This window comes from Felis catus, chromosome F2 (genome assembly GCF_018350175.1).
Source record: "Felis catus isolate Fca126 chromosome F2, F.catus_Fca126_mat1.0, whole genome shotgun sequence".
In the NCBI taxonomy this organism is placed as follows: domain Eukaryota; kingdom Metazoa; phylum Chordata; class Mammalia; order Carnivora; family Felidae; genus Felis; species Felis catus.
This window is the reverse complement of record NC_058385.1, coordinates 58,198,120-58,222,500: the sequence shown is the minus strand read 5'-3', so window position 1 is coordinate 58,222,500 and position 24,381 is coordinate 58,198,120. Positions and strand designations below refer to the sequence as shown.

At 34.5% G+C, this 24,381-nt stretch overlaps 1 long non-coding RNA gene across 4 annotated transcripts in view; it reads right to left on the bottom strand.

Annotated features, from left to right (window-relative positions):
* Positions 1-24,381, bottom strand: part of LOC109496175 — a 593,347-nt gene that overhangs the window by 307,305 nt on the left and 261,661 nt on the right. The gene's annotated exons all lie outside the window — the stretch shown is intronic.

Here is a 24,381-nt window from a genome sequence, read left to right as displayed (position 1 = left end):
GTGTAGAAATCTTTCCCCTCTTTGGTTACTTTTATTCCTAGGTATTTTTTTTTTAATTTTTTAATGTTTATTTATTTTTGACAAAGAAAGAGAGGGGGGGTTGGGGCAAAGAGAAGGAGACAGAATCTAAAGCAGGCTGCAGGCTCTGAGCTGTCAGCACAGACTCCCACGCAGGGCTCAAACTCATGAATGGTGTGATCATGGCATGAGCAGAAGTCAGACGCTTAACCAACTGAGCCACCCAGCACCCCCCCCCCCCCAGGTACCTTATTCTTTTGGTGCAATTATAAATAGGATTGATTCCTTAATTTCTCTTTCTGCTGCTTGATTATTGGTGTAAAGAAATGCAACAGATTTCTGTGCATTGATCTTGTATCCTGAAACTTTACTGAATTTGTGTATCAGTTCTAGCAATTTTTCAGTGGAGCCTTTCAGATTTTCTATATAGAGTATCATATCATCTGCAAATAGTCAAACTTTGACTTCTTCCTTGCTGATTTGGAAGTCTTTTATTTCTTTTTGTTGTCTGCTTGCTAAGGCTAGAACTTCCAGAAATATGTTAAATAACAGTGATGAGAGTGGATATCCCTATCTTGTTCTTGATCATAGAGGAAAATATCTGTATTTTTTTCCATTTAGGGTGATATTAGCTGTGTTTTTTTGTATATGACTTTTATTATGTTGAAGTATGTTCCCTCTAACCTTACTTTGTTGAGGGCTTTTATCGTGAATGGATATTGCAGGTTGTCAAATGTTTTTTCTGCATCTATTGAAATGATCATATGGTTCTTATCCTTTCTTTTATTAATGTGCTATATCACACTGATTTGCAAATATTGACTACCCTTACACCTTGGGAATAAATCCCTCTTGATTGTGGTGGAAGACTGTTTTAACGTATGGTTGGATTTGGTTTGCTAGTATTCTATTGAGAATTTTTGCATCCATGTTCATCAGGGATATTGGCCTATAGTTCTCTTTTTGAATTGAGTCTTTATCCGGTTTTGGTGTCAAGGTAAAGCTAGCCTCACAGAATGAATGTGGAACTTTTTCCTCCTTGTCTATTTTTTTGGAATAGTTTGAGAACAATAGGTATTGTTTCTTCCTTAAATGTTTGGTAAAGTTCATCTATGAAGCCATCTGGCCCTGGACTTTCATTTGTTGAGTGTCTTTTGATTAGCAATTCAATTCCATTGCTGGTTTCAGTCTGCTCAAGTTTTCCATTTCTTCCTGTTTCAGTTTTAGTAGTTTATATGTTGCTAGCAATTGTGCATTTCTTCCAGGTTGTCCAATTTGTTAGCATACAGTTTTTCATAATATCCTCTTAATTGTTTATATTTCTGTGGTGTTATTTTTGTTATTTCTCCTCTCTCATTTGTGGTTGTATTTATTTGGGTGCTTTCTCTTTTCTTTTTAAGTCCAGCTATAGGTTTATTAATTTTTTTTTAATTTTTTCAAAGAACCAGCTCCTGGATTCTTTGATCTGTTCTACTGGTATTTTTAGTTTCTATATTATTTATTTCTGCTCCAATCTTTGTTTCCTTTCTTCTGCTGGCTTTAGGCTTCATTTGGGGTTCTTTTTCTTGCTCATTTGGTTAGGTGGTTTATTTGAGATTTTTGATTTAGGCCTAGATGACTATATACTTCTCTCTTACAACCACTTTTGCCGCATCCCAAAGGTTTTGGATTGCTGTGTTTTCATTTTCATTTGTTTTCATGTACTTTTTTATTTCTTCATTTCATAGTTGACCCATTCATTGTTTATCTCTTCATTTCATAGTTGACCCATTCATATAACCTCCATTTATTTGTAGTCTTTCTAGATTTTTTTTCTTGTGGTTGACTTCTAGTTTCATAGTGTTGTGGTCAGAAAAGGTGCATGGTATAACTTGGATCTTATTTTTGTTAAGGTCTATTTTGTGGGCTAATACGTGATCTATTCAGGAGAATGTTCCATGTGCACTTGAAACTAATGTGTATTCTGCTGTTTTAGGGTGAAATGCTCTGAATATATCTTTAGAGTCCGTCTGGTCCAGTGTGTCATTCAACGTCATTGTTTCTTTGTTGATTTTCTGTTTAGATGATCTGTCTATTGATGTAAGTGGGGTTTTAAAAGTCTCTTTCTGTTATTGTATTATTATTGATTAGTTCCTTTATGTTTGTTATTGATTGTTTCATGTATTTGGGTTCTGCCAGTCATGTGCATAAATATTTACAATTATTATATCTTCTTGTTGGATTGTCCCTTTTATTATTATATATTGTCTTTCTTTGCCTCTGGTTATAGTCTTTTTTTAAAGTCTAGTTTGTATGCTATAATTACTGCTACTCTGGCTTTCCTTTAACATCCATTTGCATGTTAAGTATTTCTCCATGCCCACATTTTTCATCTGCAAGTATCTTTTAGTCTGAAAAGAGTCTATTGTAAGCCGCATACACTTGGGTCTTTTTTTTTAATCCATTCTGATATCCTATGTCTTTTTAGTAGAGCATTTAGTGCATTTAATGCAGGCTAATGGTAGATATGTATTTACTGCCATTTTATTACTTGTTTTGTGGTTGTTTTTAGAGATTTTTCTCTGATCCTTTCTTGTCTTCCTTTATTTGTTGATTTTCTTTACTGATACACTTGGATTTCTTTCTCTTTATTCTTTGCATGTTTATTAGTGGTTTTTGATACATTGTTATCATTAGGTTTGTTTATAATCTCTTCTGCATATTAAGGTGATGGTCATTTAAGTTTGAACCCATTCTTTTCTTTTTCCTCTCTACATTTTAGTAATATATTACTATATTTTACATCCTTTTTTGTGAGTTCCTTGACAACTTTTTACAGAAATACTCATTTTTACCCCTTTGTATTTCTTGCCTTTTCACTGTCACTTTTGGCCTCTCCCTTCCCACTTAGAGTCCCCATTAATATTTCTTACAGGGCCAGTTTAGTGGTCGTGAACTCTGTTAGTTTTTGTTTGTCTGGGAAACTATCTCTTCATCTATTCTGATTTACAGCCTTGTGGATATAGTATTCTTGGCTGCAGATTTTTCCCATTCAGCACTTTGAATATATCATGCCACTCCCTTCTGTCTTCCCAAGTTTCTGTTGAAAAATCTCCTGATAACCTTATGGGTTTTCTCTTGTAAGTTAATGGCTTCTTTTGTCTTCCCACTTTTAAGATTGTTTTTCTTTATCACTATATTTTACAAATTTAATTATAATTTGTCTTGATGTGGGCCTGCTTTTGCTGACTTTTATGGGAGTTCTCTGCGTCTCTTGGATCTAAATGTCTATTTCCTTCCCCTAAAATAGGGAAGTTTTTAGCCACTTTTTCTTCAAATAAATTTTCTGCTCCCTTTTCTCTCTTCTTCTTCTGGGAGGCCTATAATATGAATATTACTACATTTGATGGAGTTCCCTATTATCATTTTGCATAATTCTATCTTTTGTTCAGTTTCATTGTTTTCCATTACATTGTCCTCTAGGTCACTAATTCATTCTTCTGCTTTCTTCCAGCCTGCTATTCATTGTATAAGCCTGTTTCCAATCTCATTTATTACACTCTTCACCTCTGATTGATTCCTTTTTAACTCTCTTATTTCTGTAGGAAGGGTCTCACTAACATCTTCCATACTTTTCTTAAGCCCAGTTAGTATTTGTATGATCATTGCTTTAAATTCTCTATCAGGAATGTTACTTATATCCTTTCTGCTTAGATCTCTGGCCATAGCCTTACTTTGTTCCTTCATTTGGGATAAATTCCTCTGTCTTCTCATTTTGTCTAAGTTTTGCCTTTTTCTCTGTGTTATAAAAGCCAGTCATGTCTCCTACTCCTGAAAATAATGACCTTATGTAGAGGAGGTCATGTAGTGCCCAGGGCCTGACACTTCAGGGATTTTCTCCACTATGTGTGCTGTGTGTTCTCTATTCTTGCTGCTGTATCCTTCATGTCAGTTGTCTGCAGAGGCTCTCCCTGCCTTCTGTGGACAGTGTTTTGTCCCTGGCCCAAATGTGGTGAGTTATAACCAGGTATGCTCTGGTTTGCTTGTAAAATGAGACCTGTCACCACCTCCAATGGAACTGAGGCACTGGAAAACTCTGGTCAGGAGACCCGGCGTGGGCAGGGACTTGTGCTGGTTTTCTGGTGGAGGGGCCCACTTCCCTGAGATTAAGGCAAGGGTGACTGAGAATGGCACTTCCACCAGAGCACAGAGGTGGTGCTCAGTGTAAGCAAGTTAGGCAGCTCAAATCTGGGATGCTCTGCTTCCCTCAGGTGGCTCTGTGTTTATACTGAGGGAAAGGGGAGGAAAATGGCTCTGACCAGTTCCTTTGTTCCTGAAGAGATGTATCTATGAATGTTGTTTCTCAGGGACAAGCTCCAAGAAGAGCAAATAACCTCCCCACTGTGTGCCCCAGGAATTCTTCACATCACTGTTTCCACACTATATGTCCATAGGTTGTCTGCTTTCCATCTCTCCAAGAGCAGCACAGTGTCCTTCAGGTTGTATCCCAACCAAACCTGCTGACCTTTAAAACTTGAGGTTCCTCTGTTGCAAGAACTCATGAAATTCAGTCCCTGTTGTTTTCCAAGCCAGTAGCTATGGGAGAATACTCTCCTTATGCATTCCCTGTGTGATTCTCTCTCTCTCTCTCTCTCACTCTGGCTCTCACTCTTGCTCTCCCTTCTCCATGTCTGTGACTCCCTACCCTCTACAGCAGCCAGGATCTGTTTCTCCGCTAAACCATGTCTCTGTACTTCCTACCTTCTTCGATGTGCCTTCTTCTTTCCCTTAGTTATGGAGAGAACATTCTGTCAGTCTTCGGGTCAATTTCTGGGGTATTTAAGATGATTTGATAGTAATCTAGTTGTATTTGTAGGACAAGGTGAGCCTAGGGTCTTGTTACTCCACTGCCATATTCATATCTCTCTCCTGATTGTTTTGTAGCCTCAATTCCCAGCCTATATTTAGTTCTGCAAACTTCCAATATCTTCTGTTTAAAAAAACTCCCTTTATGGTAAGGGAATAAAGATAATTTTTTGTTGCTTTTACCCTGCAAATGCATCTAATGTTTTTCCTAAAATGTTATTTTTAAGCAATATATGGTCTGCTCATAGGAATTATAAAATTATGCTCCTCCTATGAATTTTTTTATATTGAATTTTATTAGTATCTTATCAAATCCTCATGCATTCTTAATGCAAATTTTTAACGTATAGGAAAAGTGTTAGTCATGTTTGGAGATCAACTTGTAAAAAAAGGTAAAAGTAGAAATATATCTTTAGAAAATGCAATTAGAAAACCATTTTTCAGAAACAAGTCTTCATCATGAAAGGACATAGATTTGTAATACACTAAATCTCAATTTATTGAATTCCTTCCATCAATAGTTGCATCGATATAAGGCTTGTGAATATTAATGTCATACTGTGTATATTATATATGGTAACATATTGGATTTCTATCAATATTCTTCTAAATGTTTCCAAATATTTTAAATGTTTTGAAGACATCTGTAGTAATACAAAAATAACAGACTCAGGAGAGCCTATCACAGAGCTTCTCATATTTTAAACTATACATATTTGAGTATAGGTGCAAGATTCTAACTTGTGTTGTCTTTACCAGCTAATATTTTCTCTGGTTAGAATGAAATTAAGCATTTAATCTCAACTTTGAGACTAAAATAATAATTGCCTCCATCAATCCAATTTTATCAATCTTCATTTATAATTCAAATGATAAAAATAATTTGTTTTCAAAAATTACATTTTGAGGACACTCAACCTTTTGAAGAAAATTCTCCTTTTCACAGTCATCTCTCAGATTGTTTATTCTCATAAAATTTTAAGGCTTATTAATGATTTCTACTTTTCCTTCTTTAGTTTTAGCTTGCTATTTCTGCTGCTTAGCATATCATAAACATGATTGTGATTGTCCTTCTCAAAAATATGTGCATTGGTAGATGTGGTATGTGTGGTCAGTGTATATAAATGTAGAGCTCGAGGGACCATGGACCTGAAGCAGGGAGTATTTCCGTTAGGGAGCATCTTGCATTCTTGCTAGTATAGCCTAACAAACTACAAAGATTAAAGAACTGGAAATTTTAAAAAGTTTTAGAAAATGACAACTCTGCTCAAATTTCTCCCAAACAATAACCACATAGCTTCCAGTACAACTCATAAAATAGAGATTTTCTTTGAAGTATAAATAGAAAAGAACACAAGGTCTACAAATTGTAGATCCCCAGTCCAACTTATGTTTCTATATTTCTTAAATTGACGTTTTTCAAATATTGGAGCTGTGGTGTGAAACTCCATTTCTCCCACAGAGAGTAATGAAATAAAACTTTCAGTATTATCTGGTTATTTTAAGAAATATCAGAGTATTCGTCAGATAACTTGCCACTAGATCATTGGCTCTCAAAGTTGACTCCTCATTAGTATTACTTGGGTTGTATTTAAAAATTATCAAGCCCAGGTTCCACTTTCAGAGATTCTGATTTAATTGGTTTGGAGACCTAGAAATCATGTTTCTCAAAGCTCCCCCAATGTACATCCAGGGCTGAGACCTATAGCCATAAATACTTGGTAATTACTGATTTAAAAAAGGCAACCCATGAAAAGAAACATGAGCCTCAGTTATTCTAACCTTTAAGTTCTGTATTGATAGAGCTTATTACTGATCTCTCTAATTAGTGGCTATTTATACCATTGTACACCAAAATCTTCTGTTGACTCTTTTATTTCTCAAAATCTACTCAATCTGATCCTCAAGAGGAGCAAAGATACAATTCTAGTCATATTTTCTACCTGACCAAAATAATCTTTAGCTTCTATTATGCAGATAGTAGGCCACTATTACTAAAACTTGAGTAAACTAGTATAACTCCTACATTTACAACTCGTTGAATAGACTCTCTATACTGAATATTTTCCTCCTCTGATCTGCCAATTCTAATGTTATACTGATCTAGTTTTCAGTGTTGGCTGAGTTTTTTTTTTTAAGACAATAACTTGGGGAAGAATGACTTTTGGGAAATAATTTTTAAAGTTAACTTGACTATACCATTCCATATTTTTAAACAAGAAGAACTCCAGCATACTGTATTCCACACAGATAATGGAGAATGTGATATGGTAATTATAATAATAGTCATGCCTGACATGTGTCAATCTTGTCATATTTTTATTATATTATCTCTAATCCCTTAGATAATCCTGCAAGGAAGGTATTATACTGTCCATTTCATACATATAATAAAAAGATGTCTAGGTTGTTAATTTCATGCAGTCAGAAAGTACCAAATTCAAGAAATGGTCAGTAGCATCAAATTGTACAGTGTAGAAAAATATATCTCCTCTAGGAAAGAATATACAATGAAAACATGGGTAATCAGTGCAACTTTCTAACTGCAGGTAATTCTCATAATTATTGGAACCTTAAAAGTTCCTCAGAAGCTCTTGGTACCTTACTCTTCCCAATTCTCCCAATCTTCAAAGTACGTATGCACACACCCTAATGAAGGAAAGTGTTAGCAGCTGGTTTCTAATCCAAACTTCCTCACTTGGGGAAAGAAAGGTAAAGAAATAAGTCAAATCCTCTGTTGGTGATAAATACTAACAGAAAGATAAAAGAAGTCCTTGCCTGTGGAACACTTTCATCATGATTTACCTAGTGTCTAGGTTGTTTATAGTAAACAAACCTAGAATTTATGTATATAAGGGGTCCAGGGAAAGCTGGAAATGTCACATAACATATATAATAATTGGAATACAAAACTGATGTTTCATGACCTAAGAAGCTACCACTGGCTAAGTGATTCCCTGTGTGTAATTCCTAGGCACTCATGTTAACTCTAGACTAGTGTGATGTTTAAATGAAGAAAGCAAGCTTCTATAGAGATGTGCTGATGTTACTTCTCTAAGTTTCACCTGTGTCTTTCAAATATCTGTGTCCCATTTTTTGTATAATTATAATGCTGTGTAAAATCAGATTACGTGACTGATTTGGCAAGCACTGAAAAATGAAATAATTAAGAATAAACGTAACAATATATATACAATGGTCTATATACAGAAAACTGTACAACTTTGCTAAATAAATCAAAGAAGATATAAATAAGTAGGTATTACATAGTCAATATTAAGAAGACTCAATATTGGTAAGATGTCAATTATTTCCTACATAAGCTATAGATTCAGTACAATTCCAGTAAAGTTTCAGCAAGTTATTTTGATGACATCAACAAACTTGATTTTAACAGTTAAATGCAAGGGCAGACAAAACTCATGATAGTCATGTCACTGAAGCAGAAGACCAAATTTGGAGGACTAACACTACAAAATTTCACTACTTACTATAAAGGCTACCGTACTCAAGACAGCACAATATTGGTGAAAGAAGAGACAAATAGATCAATGGAAAGGAATGGGGAACTTAAAAATAGACCTACAAACTACAGTTAGCAGATCTTTGACTAAGAAACAAAAGCAACTCAATTAAGAAATGATCATTTTTTTTTATGACAAATGGTACCAGGACGATTGGACATCCAAATGCAAACACGGCAACAACAAAATGAATAGACACAAGTCTTACACCTTTCACAATAATTAATTCAAAGTGGATCACAGACATAAATGTAAAACACAAAACTATATATAAAATTTTCAAAAGATAATGTAGGAGCAAATGTAAGTGGCTGTGGGTTTGGCAATACATTTTTAAACAGCCCGCAAAGCATGATCCATGAAAGAATAAATATGGTAAGCTGGACTTTATTTTTATTTTTTTTAATATTTATTTATTTATTTATTTATTTATTTATTTATTTTTTGTTTATTTTTGAGAGAGAGACAGAGAGAGAGAGAGAGGGAGAGCGATCAGGGAAGGGGCAGAGAGAGAAGGAGACAGAATCCCAAGCAGTTTTCATGCTGCCAGCACAGAGCCCAATGTGGGGCTCGATCTTACAATCATGAGATCATGACTGGTGCCTAAATCAAGAGCTAGACACTTAACTGATTGAGCCACTCAGATACTCCTGGACTTTATTAAAAGTAAAAACGTTTGCTATGCAAAAGACACTATTAAGAGAATGAAAACAAAGGTATAGGCTAAAAGAAAGTATTTATAAATCACATGTTTGATAAAGGACTTCTATCCAAAACATACAAAGTACTCTTAAAACTCAACCACACAATTTTAAAATGGGTAAAAAATCTAAGTAATATTCTCCCAAGGAGATACATAGGCAGAAAATAAACATATAAGATATTAAACAACAGACATCAATAAGGAATTACAAATTAAGACAATGATATCTATTAGAATGGTTAAAATTTATAAATATGACAGTATAAAATGATGGTAAGAATGTGGTGCAATAGGACCTTTGATTCATTGCTGGTGAGAATGAAAAATTGTACAGCCATTTTGAAAGCCCAGACTGGTACTTTCTTATAAAATGAAACATAGTCTTTGCATGAAACTTACCAATAACACTCCTAGGTTTTTACCCAATTGGATTGAAAATTTATGTCCACACAAAAGCCTGCACATGATTGCTTATGCCAACTTTATTCATGAATGCTAAACCTGGAAGTGGGCAATATGTCCTTCATTAGGTAAATGGGTAAACAAACTGTGGTATATCTATAGAATGGAATATTATTCATCAATACAAAGAAATGGACTATAAAGGCATGGAAATACATATAGGAGACTTAAAAGCATATTGCCAGGTGAAAGAAGCCATCCTAAAGAGACGATCTAATATATTATTTCATCTATACAACTTTCTGGAAAAGGTAAAACTATAGAGACAATAAAGAGACAAGTGGCTGGCAGGATTTGGCAGGAGTGGGTGGGGTTGTATAGGTAAAGCAGAGGGGATTTTTAGTACCATAAAACTATTTTGTATTATACTGTAATATTGGATACATTATGCATTTGTCAAAATCCATAGAACTGGACAATAAGAAGAGTAAACTTTAATGTAAATTATAAACTTTACTTAAGAATAATCAATATAGTTCACTAATTATATCAAATATACACACTAATGCAAGATGTTGATATCAGAGGAAACTGTTGGGGTGGAAGAGGGTATATTGGAGACCGCTGTCTTATCTGCTCAAATTTCTTGTAAATACGAAATTATTCTACAAAATAAAATCTATTAATTAAAACAAATAAATTATAACACTGGGTACAATATAGCCTTGGCAGAATGCCATCATTCATTGCACATAACAGAGTCAAAGTAGGCCACCCACAGTAAAAAGGAAGACCCCATCACTGTAAACACTTCTGTGCCCTGTTCCAGGCCATTTGTGTCATCAGGTCCTCAATCTGCTGTCTCAATTTACCATGGCCATCTATCAAGACAACAAAGTACTGCTTTCTATAACAATGACAGAATAGTGCGTGTTCCCTGAGAGGCACTGACAGGTCTGCCTATGTAGGCGAGAGAATAGTTCTTTGATGGTCAGATGCAAATAGAAACACTAGATAAATTCTGCTTGCCCAGTTTCTACCCTCTCATTGTTCCCTGAATTCAGGGTGCTGACATTACACAGAGACTCCATCTAGTTCCCATCTTAATCAGATATCCTAGGAAGTGATTTAGCCACCAATATCCCCTGTAAAGTTGCCTCTATAAAAATCATGATTAATTATATGATGAATATAATTGATAATATTATGTTAGTATAGAATTAATTTAATGATATAATCATTATGAATTAATATTACTATTATGGCATTCAGAAACATTAATGAGCATTTATTATATGGCAGGTGGTATAGCAAGCACTTTTCTTTTTCCAGTAACATATCTTTTATCCTCACAGCAATTACATGATAAATTTATAATAATTATTCCTTTTGTACAAGGAAAGAAATCAAGGGCTTGAAAGGCTAAGTGGTTTGCCCAAGATCACAGCTAATAAGTGGTGTAGCCAGATTTGAAACTAAGGCAGTGTGACTTCAGACCCCATGCTTTTATGGCCTCTGTTGTGCTGCATCCAGAGAGCTTCTCTCAAATATTCTAGACTGGCATTAGTCTGAAGTGCACTTCAGTGTATTGGAGACTATAATGAGGAAGATATATTTCCTAATATAGTCTTCCCTCTCAGGGTACTTCAATTATTAGAAAATTCCCAGGTTTTGGGGTGCCTGGGTGGCTCAGTTGGTTAAGCGGCCAACTTCGGCTCAGGTCATGATCTCACAGTTTGTGTGTTCAAGCCCCACATTGGGCTCTGTGCTGACAGCTCAGAGCCTGGAGCCTGCTTTGGATTCTGTGTTTCCCTCTCTCTCTCTGCCCCTTCCTCACTCCTGCTCTGTCCCTCTGTCTGTCAACATAAATAAATGTTAAAAAAAATTAAAAAAAGAAAATCCCAGGTTTTCAATTTATAAAATACAACTAAATCTACCTATATCCCCAAATGTATAAATATCTCTTGAGAGGTTGTATGTAAGGGAATAAGAAATATTTTTTTATGCTGGAGACTACTATAGGCATGTATATTTTTATTGTGATATAATGAAATAAAAGCACTAGTCTTAAAAGCACAGTGCAAAATGTTTTGATATACGTATATACTCTTCTAACCAAACCTCTAATGAAAATATAAAACATAGTCATTACTCTAAAAGGTCCCTTCATGCCTTTTCTGTGGATAATCCTTCAATGGCCTCCACAGAGTTCTTGAACTTTGTTAAAATAACATAATATTGTCTGTACTTTTAAGTCTGGCTTCTTTGCTGAGTGCAATGCTTTTGAGATCATTTTGGTTTTTGCATGTATTACTAGTCATTACTAATTTCTTCTATCTAATTTCTAGGTAGCATTTCATTCATAAATAGACCAACTTGATTATCTATTCTCCCATTGATGAATATTCATATTGCTTTCAATACTTTGCTATATTGCATAAAGCTAAAATGAACAATCATTAAATTGCATATCGTGATCATATGTTTGGATGTCTTTTCTGCCAATACTTAGGAATAGAATTATTGGATCACAAGGTAGATATATTTTTAACTTTATTAGAAACTGACAAATAGTTTTGCCCTGTGATTTGGTGATCTGACACCCTCCTACCAACAAGTTGAAAGTTCTAACTGTCCCTTCATCCTCTCTAAATTTGGGATCGTTACTCATTTATTTTACTTTATCTGTTCTAGTGGGCACATTGTGATATCTCATGGTGGTTTTAATTTTCATTTTTCTGATGAAAATAACATTGGCCATCTTTGCAGTATGTTTATGACTGCTGGTATAACTTCTTTTTGGAAATTCTACAACCATAACTAAGAGTTGGTAGTGCTGGTGTACAGATAACACAGCAATAACATAGACAGTCCTGAAATAGATCCAAAAATATATGTACAAGTATTTTTTAACGAAGTTACAAATGAAATATGTGTATATATTTACATTTAAATTTATATATTTATACCTAAAATTAATTTTATAATATAATCTATATTTTTCCACTTATTTGATTTTATAGCTAGGACATTTTACAAATGAATGACTCATTTTTAAATGACTATTATTTGGAGCACCTTGGTGGCTCATTTGGTTGAGCATCTGACTTCAGTTCAGGTCGTGATCTCAAGGTTCATGGGTTCCAGCCCCACATCAGGCTCTGTGCTGACAGCTCAGAGCCTGGAGCCTGGTTCAGAGTCTGTGTCTTCCTCTCTCTCTGCCCCCACCCACTCAGGCTCTGTCTTTCTCTCAAAAATAAATTTTAAAAAAATTTTAAAAAATTAAATGACTATTACTTGATTATATGAATGTAACTAGATTAGTAGTCTATTCTCTTATTTATATACATTTAGATTTCTTTCTTTCTTTAAAAATTATCTAATGATTATCCTTGTAAAAATAGATTTATCAAATTACACCATAATGTTTAAACTTGTGGTAGAAACACTTAAAATAAGATTTACCCTCTTAACACATTGAGTGTGTTAACTATAGTCACAATGTTGTATATCAGATCTCCAGAACTTATTTATCCTGTACAATTGAAACTTTATACCTGTTGAGTAGCAATTCCCCATCCCACCACTCAGTCTCTTGGAAACCACTATTTTACTCTCTGCTTCTGTAAGTTTGGGAACTTTAGATACTTCGTGTAATTGCAATCATGCAGCATTTTTCTACGACTGACTTACTTCACTTAGCATAATATTCTCGATGTTTATCCATGTTGTCTCATATGGCAGTATTTCCTTTTGTTTAAGGCTGAATGTTTTTATTATGTACATACCACATTTTTTTATCCATTCATCCATCAATGGATATTTAGGGTTTTTCCCACATCTTGGCTATTGTGCCTAGTGCTCCAATAAATACAGGAGGGAATATCTCTTCAAGATTTGACTTAAATTCTTTTGGGGAAATACCCAGAAGTAGGAATGCTGCATCATATGGTAGTTCTATTTTTAATTTTTTAAGAAACCTGCGTACCATTTTTCGTAACAGTTGCACCAGTTTACATTCCCTCTAAGTGTACAAGTGTTCCAATTTCTCCACATCTTCATATTTTTTTCTTTTCCGTTAAGTTTCATCTTAATACTTGTGAGATGCCATCTCATTGTGGTTTAATTTCATTTCAGTGACCATAAAAGAAAAATGTATTAACTTGTCTCTGCCAAATTTAAAAACTGCTGCTTATCAGAAGACATCAGTAATAAAATGAACAGGGAAGACACAGAATGGGAAAAATATTTGCCACATATTTCTAACAAAGGGCTAAAATCCAGTTCACATTAAAAATTCCTACAAGTTGATTGATGCATGCATTTCTAATAATCATAAGAACTTTTTTTTAAATGTTGTAATGTTTACTTATTTTTGAGAAAGAGAGACAGAGTGAGAGCGAGGAAGGGGGAGAGAGAGACACACACACGGAGAGACAGACAGAGAGGGAGGGAGACACAGAATCCGAAACAGGCTCCAGGCTCTGAGTTGTCAGCACAGAGCCTGATGCAGGGCTCGAACCCACGAGCCATGAGATCATGACCTGAGCCGAAGTCGAATACTTAACCACCCAGGCACCCCGAAGTCTTAAACACTGTACACTAGCATGAAGTATTAACAGAATTCACATGAAACGTGGAATCCCAGAGGACCTTGGGCATCTGGGTTTTACCACTGCAGTTGAAAACTAATGCTTGAAAATTAGTATATTTAGTATACCACTCAAAATAAGAGGACTTTTTTTGGGGGGGTGGCTGGTTATTTCTATATTCTCTCCCAGGAAGTCCTTCTGAGGAACCTCATCGTCAAACACAAAGGTAGTACCTATTTCCAAAGCTGCTTATCAGCTGCCACAATGATTTAAGTTGTCCAGAGTTTCACCCAAAAACACACTTTACCTCTGTCTCTGGCTGCTATGTGGGCTAACAAAAAGAGGTTTAGTGATTTTTTCAAGGCTCCACTTGAACTATGCTAGATGTAGAAATATTCCATTTTTCTGATTCAGTACAACAAATCTTTACCTCATTACAAGATGATAAAAATATAAATCTATCAGAGTCTCAGATCTCAATGAACATATACTCTCTCGACTCACAATAAGTTGTTTTATTTGCCTGATAGAAGGACAATCTAGTGAAAAGGAGTATCTCTCTCTCTCTCTCTCTCTCTCTCTCTCTCTCTCTCTCACACACACACACAAATAGACACACAAAGACAAGATAATTTAAATACAGTGAGAGAATAACACATGATTTCTGATGATAGATAACATAATGGCAACAGTCTCTCACAATTTACATTATACCTTATCTTGCAAACAATGGTTTGCCCCAGTAAATATCCTACAAAACCCTCCTCTGAACACCTAGATTTCTGGTTAGGAGGGTACAGTTTATCTATCACCTCTTTTCCGGGCCCTGGTTCTTAACAACTTTTGTGTCATTCCTACAATGCCTTGTCCATTAAGTATTACCTACTTCATACTGCTCTGTTAACAATAGTGCATATGTGTGTGCATGTGCACGTGTGTGTGTGCTATCTGTATTTTGTCCATCCTTTCATCCCACTGCATGCCTAAATAATGATGATAGTGTAACCGTATAAACTTAGTCTATGAATGTGTTCCTTAACATTTAAAAATATTCTATACTTCTATATGGAAAAAATATAAAGTTGGCGTGCAGTCTCTATTATTAAATGATACAGGATTTAATTTCTTATTTCATTTAGGTCAGTTTAGCTACTCATTAAGTAATATGCTTTGGGAAAATTCTAGTCACCTGAACACTCTAAAAGAAAGTATCACATTGAATTATTAGCAATTGATGATTTGTTAAGTCTTGTGCATTCCAAATTATAGTAAATAAACAATAAACTCAAGTATGTAGCATTCAGAATAGGATATATATAGAAACAGAATAGGAAATCAACAATTTACACTTTTAAATTAGCCTTTTATTTATACCTTTAAGGTTCAAATATGAAGCAATGCATTCACTGAGGAAACAAAGGGGAAGATTAGAAATTTCCAATTCTCTCCACATAGTTCCTGATTCTGCCAGTCCTTTCAAATAATCAGAGCATCATGGAGCTTATATGGGCTTTAGAGATCATCTTGTCTAGCACCCTTTTATTGTAAACTTTTAAATCTATTAAGGGTGCCAGTTCTCTAAACAAATACATTCCAGCAGAAGAAATATCTTGATTATAGGTTTATACTATAGCTATTTAAAATTCTAATTGGTGTATTACAGCAATTATCAAATAGAATCCTATAAAATATTTATACCCTGCATAGTTCAGAATAATCACAATAGAGCATTTCTCCCTTATATGAATTACATTTAAGAAAAAAATACAAATATTCTGGTTTTCCCATGATCATTTATAAAACCTATTAGTCGTGCTGACATGTAGGTGGTTATTTTTTTTAATGTTTATTTATTTTGCGAGTGGAAAACGGAGTGAGAGAAAGACAGAGAGAAAGCAGGGAAAAGGCAGGGAGAGGGAGAGACAGAATCCCAAGCAGGCTCCACACCCAGCGCAGAGCCTGATGTGGGGATGCGACCTTATGACCCTGAGATCACGACCTAAGGTGAAATCAAGAGTCAGACGCTTTAACCGACTAAGATACCCAGGTGCCCCAAGTGGTTATTTTGAAGAATAAAAATGAGTTAACCAAATAGAGTATATCAGAAATAATATTGAAATTTTTCCAACTGAAATTCTGTTAATTTGCAAACTCAGTAATTTCTATTAAGCCATACACAAGAAGAGTCATTTTAGCAATGAATAGGAAAATTCATTTCTCTTAAATGCAAAACATGAGCTTATAAAAATTTTAGAATCCTATAGCTCTTGGAAGTATATTCAAGAGCACCTCCATTCAGTAAAGAAAACCCTAGACTCATCGCTAAAAGATGCAAATTATATATTTTAAGACCTCAATTGAGGAGAAATTGTATAACTCCCCTCTGTAATTCATTCCAAGGTTTTAAAATCCTATTGTCAGGAATTTCTTCTTCCTATCTAACCTACATCACTCATGCTTCAGTTAAGTCTGTTACTTCTTGTTTTTTTTTTTTTCTTTTTTCTTTCTCAGTATAAATTGAGAACTGCTGAGGCAGACAGAGCTGATTTGGAGATTGAAACAAGTTGAACTGTTTCCCGGATTACTATCTCTTAGAACATTCTAAAAACAGACCAATTTGGATAACTTAAATAGGATTAAATATAGTGAATTACCATCCACAAACAAACTTTACTGAAATAATTGGTAACATTCTTGAGAGGTAGTAGAATTGGTGGTAAACGTACTTTTTCTCTGTTTTATACTCCTAATTCCTTCAGTAGACATAGGTAAGTGCTCTAGTACCTTAAAAACGATAGAGAGAAAAATGTAGGCATATATTCAGAAATTTCAGAATATGTAGAACTTCCCCTATATACAGAGTTCTACATATTCTGAACTTTTTATTTTTAAAAGAAGGCATTTTAAATTTGATTTATCTGAGCTTAAAGAATATTACAATTCCTATTTGAGTTAGCAAAACTTAGTCACCCAGTGATTATAGAACTTGGGAAAGATGATAGAAGCATAGGTTGAAATAGAAAATAGTGTACTGACTTTCTTGGGTATTTTTCAAATCAAGTTCATATACCTGACATTATTAGCACCCCATGGTTTGATCAGTAGTATATCTATGCCTGTGACTCTCAACCTTTTCAAGGTTAGAGAAACTATGAAAAATCCTTGTCTTTGGAAAAAATACCACAGTTGGACATAGAGATCTGTCTTTAAGAGAAATGATACTTTATACTCTGCATAAACCTAGAGATTTCTGTAGTACCTATATTTGACCTGAATCTGTGTATAACTACAGAGAAAAATTAGTCAGGACACACCATATCTGGAACATTTTATCCATAGAGAAGAAAGCAGAACTTTAACAGAAAGGGAAAAATCACTTTTAAGAGATTGCAATTCAGACAACCTGGGTTAATCAGGGTGCTGACATTCCAAATCCGTTGTACTTGACATGACTTTGCAGGTTCAGTGTTAGGAAAAAAAAGAAACTTTTGGCTTACCCCTGCTCTATTTGAAACAGTAAGACTTAGAGGCTTTTCTCTATGAATTTTTTTCTCATTTTCATTTTTTTCCAGCTACCCCATCAGTATATTTCATGTAATCAAAATAGTGTATGTCTGACTTCTCTTTTAGACAATTTTGTTGAGTGTTAAAATAAATCACGTGGAGAGAGAGGGAAAAAAAATTTGTACAGACATATCTCATAGCCAGATAAGAAATTGCCACAAGATAAAAATGTTCTAAATACCATTAAGGGGGAAAACAAACAACAAAGAATGTTAAGATTCAGAATATAATCTGAAACCTACACAGACTCTATAATCTGAAATTAAGATTTGTTTTTTAAAATGTGGATTACCCCTGAGGTACTAAAGGAACAGGTTTCTGAACATCAGTCTTGACTTACTAAATCAAAATGTCTCAAGGTGGGTCTTGGAAATTTGCATTTTTAAGAAGCTTCCTATGTGATTACCTCAGGCACTAAAGTTTGATAATCACAACTGTAGAGTTTCATAGGCATGAAAACAATAAACCAAAACAGAACACCTTCCAAAAAAAAATATGATGTCAAGGTTTAAGTCCCTTCAGATGTTTATTTTAGTTGAGATAGACGATCCCTTCCTCTGGCCAGAAAGCCATCTCATTAATATTGTTGGCTAGAAAAGTGAGATAAGACACATAACCACGGAAAAGCAATCACCGCAATGCACAAATCTCCTTGAGGACAGAAACTATGTGGTTCATGATTTTGTCCCTAGCTTAGAGTAGGCATAAAAATATGTGTCACATGAATGAGTGAACATGATCAGAAAGTTTGCCCTACCAGCCAAAGGGCAATCAATCGCCTTATTCAAAGCACAGCATAGTCCTTTTCAGTGTATGACTGGCAACAATACCTTGAAGAATCCAGCTCCTAAGTACATTGAAGGCAATGGTGTGTGTGGGAGACTAATGAAAAATTACTGGCTGAGAATGAAAGCAAGCTATGTTCTTGACCTTCTCCGTGCTTTTCCTTTTTACTATGCAATTGACACTATTATTGTTTTCCTCACTGCTACTTGTGGTATTCTGTGTGAAAAATTTACTGACATACTATTATTTTTTTCTGCATCTTTCTATGGTATTTCTTCCCTTTAACCTTTCAGTAAGTTTTTTCAGATGTGACTTTTTATTTTACTGCAAAAATGTTAAGTACATACTGATAATCATAAGAAAGTTTAAATGGTACCCAGATATCTTAATGCACTAATTTTAAAGCATTAAGTTTTTGGAATATATTGAATGCTAGAAAGGGGAAAAATCAATACATAGAATGCATATGAAACACTCTAGCAAATGCTGGTAATATGGTAGACTGAACCAAACAGTTTTGTTAATGTGAATTTCATATTCTGAAGAATGCATACATATAGAATGACAAAATTTGCATAAAATATTCCTTTAAAAGTTCAAAATCCAGCAGTCAGACAAAATTAAGGTAAATCATTTGACCTATTTATTACAATTCTGACTCCCTGAAAATCTGGTAAAATAGAGTTCATGATTTCTTTGATGAAATATTTTTCTTTAAAAAATGAGAAGTCAAACTTATGTGTGGCTTTAAAGTGGGATGAATGGGGCGCCTGGGTGGCGCAGTCGGTTAAGCGTCCGACTTCAGCCAGGTCACGATCTCGCGGTCCGTGAGTTCGAGCCCCGCGTCGGGCTCTGGGCTGATGGCTCAGAGCCTGGAGCCTGTTTCCGATTCTGTGTCTCCCTCTCTCTCTGCCCCTCCCCCGTTCATGCTCTGTCTCTCTCTGTCCCAAAAATAAATAAATGTTGAAAAAAAAAATTTAAAAAAAAAAAAGTGGGATGAATTTTGTAATACCAGAAATACGAAGATTACCTAACATCATTTCCAGTCTAAATTTACATACAGTATGCAATTCACGTATTACATATTCTTTATAAACAAGATAAGATAATCTAGTGTCTGAAAATCGGAAAATCTAGTGTCACCTTCATAAATTGTATTAATTAATAAACAATTTATTTGTTCCAGAAAACTTTTATGTATCATCTTCTAAATGCTAAATATCACGGCATAGTCTTTGGAAGAATGAGGATGAAAATGTGTGGAGTCTTAATGACAGAAGGCCCATAAGAGATACTTTGGGGAGGTAATACCTACTATTATGAAAATAATAAAATATTGAAACGAAAAAATAAAACTGAAAGGAAAGGATAGCATTGTAGAAATTTTAAAAACCTTTTGATTTCCAGAAAATTTTTAACAGCCCCAAATAGCTAGAGTATGGGGAAAGGGAAGAATTGTGAAAACAATCTATACACTAACTGCTTTGTGGTTCACATGTGAGAGCCTGACCCGGTTTTACTAACCATTTCCTTTCAGACGTGCATCTCCCATTATCCCATCTACATGAAACTTTCCAGATCCAGGCACACCTGCCAGCAAACTGTCCTACTCATCCTTTTTGCATGCAAAAGAAAATAATGTAATTTTTTTGCATTTATAATTATTTTCTCCTGAATCTCTGGCTAAGAAAATGTAAAATAAGATTATTTTTAAGGCCTAGGGGTAAAACATCATCAATGATACTCAACTCCAATTAATCATCAAAGCTACAAGAAATGGATTTCCCACATTTAATGGTCCCCTTCAACTTGTGGTTATGGTAGCAGTAAAATACCATGATCCATGCTTACTTCTGCTTGGGTGAGAGAGTCTAGCAATGTATTACTATTTCTGTTGAGTGAGGCAAATATTTGCAAAGTTGATAAAAAATAAACAGACTGGAGGAGTTTAAAAATGGGTGTACTAATATCCATATCTGAATATTCCATTTTCATAGAATTTTATATATTGAATTCAGAATATATTTGACATCTCCATTTCTAAGGCTCTTTCTAGCACCTATATTCATAACAGTGAGTGAAACATTGTCTCTGCCCAGAGAGTTTGAGTGGAAAACCTACATGGAATACAAGTCCTGTGTTTATGATAACATAAGCTAATAAAAATTATAAATAATTCTTTATAGATTACAGATTTCTTGAAAATATATTAGCTTATATAATCTTTATCATTTGTGTTAGATTTTGTCACCACATACATTTATTTACAAAGAAATTAAGATCTCCAGATTAATCTTTAAGTTATATAGCTAGTATATATCAAAGCTTAGTTTTGAATTAAATCTTATTACTAATCCATATATACCTTCCAAAAACTTGTGCTCTTGGTAACCAGAGCATATGGTTAATGAAGCAAAAATCAAGGGTGACATCAAAAAGTCCAAAAGGTAGTTAAATTTGTTCTGATACAATAGTGTATCATTTTATTTAATATTAATTAAAAGTCAGCACTCCTGGGGTGCTTGGATGGCTCAGTCGGTGAAGTGTCTGACTCACGATTTCGGCTCAGGTCATGATCTCACATTTGTGTGTTCTAGCCCCGCTTTGGGCTCTGTGCTGCAGCACGGAGCCTGCTTGGGATCCTCTCTCTCCCTTTCTCTATGGCCCTCCCCCACTTGCTCTGTCTCTCTCTCAAAAATAAATAAATCAATTTGAAAAATTAAAGAAATAAAAGTCAGCACTCTTGTAAAATAGTTACCACGGGTAACTAAGAATCATTTGTAAAGAGACTGAATAGTTCGGGGAAATCATAACTGTTAGTGGGTAAAACAAGTCAACCCTCATATAGTTCTTATGGTTCATCAATATACTTCCAAATGCATACTTGACTGTGTGTATCTATATAAAAGTCTACATCTATTTATAGATAGGTAAGTATAGACATAAGAAATATCAATGTGTATATAGAAACATAACATTCTACTCTTTCAACATTTTTGCTACAATATAATATGCCTTCATTAATAGAAATATTTTTTAAATAATTTTTGAAATACTTTAGCAAATATTAAAATGTTTCATTCTTCTTATTTTAACTTTTTTGCTTCCTCACTCCCTTTAGTTTTACTTAGAATTTTAATCTGGAGCTTTAAGCTCACTCTAAGATAAAAAGTGTCTCCTTATATTTTAACTGATCAGTTCTCTATCTGCAAATCCCATCAATCGGTAATATGACTTATGAGCAACATAATTTTTTCTCGAAATCAGTATGGATTTGAGATACAAAAAGATATTTTGGTTTTCTACGACTTCCATCTAAAACATTGCCAATGATCCACAGCCTAGCACAGCAATTTTCATGTAGTAGACATTCAATAAATGTTTGTAGAATTAAGGTAGGAATGTGGGGGAAGGATTTAGTTCATGGAGGATAAGTGATTATTGGGGAAAGTGATAGTTGAGTCTACTTAAAGGTAGTTTGAATGATCTCAGCATGTATGATTCACATCCTCAGGTGAATTATCCATTGCTCAAAGTCAAAGGTAGAAAAAAAAAACCTAATCCATGGTATCAATTTTTTCTCCACTTATAATCAGAAATGAAACAAGGAGGGAAAAAAGTCAGAAGCAATAATGAGAAAAGATTAATTAAACTTCTAAACTTCATGAAAGTTAAAAGTTTGGAGAAATGGAAGTTTGTACTTTAGATGACCCAGAGCATCCCTTTCTAATAACTCTATAATGACAATTTTCTTTGTAAATGAATCCCTTCTCATGCATGCTATTTTAGATTGATCACAGAATCCTTTGAAAGGTTGAAAATTATTCCTGCCTAGCTCTTAATGAACTTGTATATTAGGATAGGATTTTCAGGAGGATTTGGTTCCTTTTTCCCATCAGGCTGGGAACTATTAGTGTTAGTCTCAGACAAATATAAAAGGGTCAGAGAAAACTTTATCCTGTCTGTGTGGGTCTTCACTGAAGTCATGTTGAGGACAAGATTGCAGAATAACCCCAGAATATGAACACCAAATGCAGATTTTCATGTTGATAAGCCTTCAGATTGTGTTTCACTACCATACACTCTTTCTCCACTAAAGTGCGGCCATTTCAATTCAACACACAGTTAATAGAGGAGCAAACCACTGGCTTTTGTGGCTGATTGCTTCTCGTCCTCAATGCTTTAAAATAAACTAATTCTTTTTTTAGCAACTTATTCTTTCTTGCAGCCATTCAAAACATTTTTTGAATGTCTGCTAAGTATACTACATGGTGAGAGATGAAATCGTCTCAGCTCTGCCTTCAATCTAGTAGGGGATTCAGACAGGTAAACAAATCATTACTCAATATACTGGGACGAGAGCTTCAGAGAAGCAAATGCAAAGCACACCAGAGACACGAAGACAATGATATTTTCAGAGAAGAGTATACTTGTGCAGGACTTTGTGAGAAAATATGGCTTGAGAAGGTGCAGAAGTAAGAAGAGAAGTTATTTCAGACAGAGGGAATGTGGCCTGGAAAGGAAAAACGACATGAACAAAATGAAGCATTTTGAGAACAAATGTGATTAGAAATATACTTCTTTAAGAACAAGCATTATGAACTTGATTCCTCCAGAATTTTGGAGTAATAGAAAAATAACAGAGTCAACATGTATCCGTCAGGATCAATAACAGTAAAGACAGAAATGGAAAGACGATAGATAATACTAGCTTTTATACGTACCCATAAAGGCATCACGTGCTACAGGTAATTACTCCTAACAACATTATGAGGCTACTTTTGGTACTGATATAAAGTAAATAAAAATTTGAAATCATTTCTTGGTGTATTTAGAGTGAGTTGGGGGGGATTGTAGCTATGAAAGAGAGGCTCTGGACTGATTTTCATCCACACAATAGAGAGAGTTAAAAAATGGAAATCTTCTCAATCTCATCAGGCTCTAGGTCTCTTAAGACTTAAAAAAATCCTCTTTTTCCTCTTATTTTTGCACCAAATTATAAAATAAATACAACTCCTAAAGAATCTTCATAATCCACAACTTTTTTTGGACCCATTCTGTATAAATAGTATCTAATAATATTATTTTTGTACATCATCTCTACATGTGTCTAAATCTGGAATGTTCACAGCTTTTGAATGGTCTTGGATACAATGGCACATATTTACATCATATTAGCAGAAATAATTATGTAATTACTCACTTAGGGATACTGAATATTTTTTTCAAACACAATTTCTCAATACTAAAAGACTAAAGGGAACATACTCATCTTGAAAGATCAGATCAAGGAAGTTCTGGCCTTCAAGAAGAGAAAGGCATGGAGAACACCCGTGTGCAGAAGTGCAGAATACTAGGCTTTCCCGAAACTTAAGCCCTCAGCTATTTTGCCCTAATTATACCACACTGTTCTTTCCTCTCGCTGCTGTCTTCTTAAATGGAACATGAGCTGTGAGGTTGAATAGTAAGAAGTCTGACACGCGCAGAAAGAGAGAGAGCAAGAAAGACTCAATCAAAAGCACAAACCCTTCACTAATCTAATGGATTGATCTGTATCCCTAAATATCATTAGGACATACATTTCTTTCTTCTGAATTTCCTCCAAGCTTTCAAATGAAATATCTCTGGAAAAATAAGTGCCAGATGCCTGTGATATGCTGCCTCAAAAATCTATCCTTGTGATCATATAAAATACTACCTAGAACCAGTAAATTACAATTTGCTATAACAATAAAATACACACACACACACACACACACACACACACACACACACACACATTGTTAGAGTGAAATCAAGCAGAGAAGACAGACACTATAAATTGCATGGCAACTGTCATTTCACCTACCAAAATCAAGAGCTAATAAGCAAAATCACAGTGAGAATATGGATGATTAGAAAATACTTCAAAGCACTCTAGGTAGGATTTTCTAATTAAAAAAAATCA